Raw genomic sequence first — 1,946 nt, 5'->3', positions numbered from 1 at the left:
GGATGGACTGGTTGGATCTCCTTGCTGTCCAAGGGTCTCTCAAGAATCTTCTCCAATACCACAGTTTAAAAGCATCAGTTCTTCAGCACTCAGCTTTGTTTATGGCCCAACACTCACATCCGTACATGACTACTGGAAAAACCATAGTCTTGACTAGACAGATATTTGTTGGCAAAGTAATGTCTCTGCTTTTTAATATGCTATCTAGGTTGGTCATAACTTTTCTTCCAAGGTGCAAGCGTCTTTTAATTTCATGGCTGCAGTCACCATCTGGAATAGGAAACTAAAAAAGCCCAGCTGGGACTGAATTCTGATTGGATACAGTGAAGCGAAGTCGCTCAGTTGTGTCCAACTCTTTGCAACCGCATGGACTGTAGCCTACCACGCTCGTCATTCATGGGATTTTCCAGGCAAGAGTACTGGAGTGGGTTGACACTTCCTTCTCCAGAGGATCTTCCCAAGCCAGGGATTGAACCTGGGTCTCCTACATTGTAGGCAGACGCTTTACCGTCTGAGCCACCAGGGAAGTAGGTGTCAATAATTGCAGCTGCTCCATCAGTGAGCCAATCAGCTGGTCCACAAGGGATGCGTGAAAACAGGAGCTTCAAAATTCAAATCCCTCCCTGCTCCACGACTGACTCCAGCCAGATCTAGGGAGCCTTGTTTCTGTCCACAGACTCAGTTTTCTCAGCTGCAGCGTGGGAGTGAGAGTGGTGCCTCTCAATCAGTTTTGCTTTACCGACTCAGCTGTGGGAAGAGCACCAGCAATGGGCCCAGCTGGAACGGGGGCTCGGGAAGTGAATACCCATCACCTGGGGACTTCTGACCTGGGAGCTGCCCCCGCAGAGTGACACGTGTCTGGAGTGAATGTCTGCTCACACTTCTCTCCTGCCACCCCACTCCTAAGAACAGGGCCTGTGTCCCAGGGCTCAGCTAGAGCTGGGCAGGAGGACGGCTGGGGAGAGGCCCAGGGAGCTAGCTGCTGCGAGCTGTCAAGATTCCTTATTGGACTTTTCCATAAAAGGAAGGCGGGGTTGTGCATGGGCAGAAAGGCAGCTCTGTCTTACGCAGACCCGTCTGAATGCTAGTCAGGATGCCCGGGGGGGCCACAGAGGCCACATGGGAGAGCCACCTGGACAGGTGGGATTCAAGTCAGGGGTGAATGAGGGACTTCCAGTGGCCAGAAACCAGAGAGAGGAGGCAGGGAGGGTATATCTGAGTTGGCAGAAAGCCTGTGATATGCTGGGAACCACCACACAGCCTCCTTCCAAGGAGGCTGCCATTTCAGTGTCCCTGTTTTACAGATGGGCAAACAGAGGCCCAAACACATTGCACCTAGTCCCTGTCTTGAACCTAGGCCTGTGTGATTCCCAAACTGTGCTCTTTATCCTACACGCCCTGCCTCTGGAGAGACATGGAGGAGGATGCATCGACAAGTCGGACCCCAGCAGGGGCATCTTGGGGCCAGAGGAAGGCAGGGTGCCCTCTCCTAGGTCCCTGTGCCCAGGCACCTCTGCGTGGGCTCCTTCTAAGCTGGTTTCCGTAAGTTTCTCCTGAACCTCCAAAGAATATTCCTTTTGGATTCACGGCTCCAGCCAGCCTACATTGAGGGGGAGAGCAAAGCAAAAGTAGATTTCTCTTCTGTGTGCCTAAGACTGGGACAGCTGAGTGTCACTGGTCCAGCCAGCTGTGGCAATGGGAAGCGGGAGCCCTGGAGGATGGGGCCAGTGGAGAGACCCCGGCAGAGCAAACACAAGTGAGGAAGGACCATGGGACAGGCTGGTGGCTCCTGGATACCCCACCTTCTCCCCAACATTAGATTTACCTTTGGATTTCAGGGCCCCACCTGGAGGCCCAGCACTGCCTGGAATGATGTCCTAGTGTTTCCAGGGTTCTTGGGCTGGACTTTGTGCTTCAAGCTGACGGCATCCCCATCTTCAGATTCT

The 1,946-nt window shown here is 53.3% G+C and overlaps 1 non-coding gene across 1 annotated transcript; it reads right to left on the bottom strand.

Moving 5' to 3' along the window:
- Window positions 1–454: 454 nt before the first annotated feature.
- TRNAC-ACA (transfer RNA cysteine (anticodon ACA)) lies at window positions 455–526 on the bottom strand. The gene has a single exon. It is a non-coding gene; the product is annotated as a tRNA-Cys (tRNA).
- Window positions 527–1,946: the final 1,420 nt, after the last annotated feature.

The sequence above is a fragment of the Capricornis sumatraensis genome, chromosome 1 (genome assembly GCF_032405125.1).
Source record: "Capricornis sumatraensis isolate serow.1 chromosome 1, serow.2, whole genome shotgun sequence".
NCBI lineage: Eukaryota > Metazoa > Chordata > Mammalia > Artiodactyla > Bovidae > Capricornis > Capricornis sumatraensis.
This window is presented reverse-complemented; position numbering and strand designations above follow the sequence as displayed.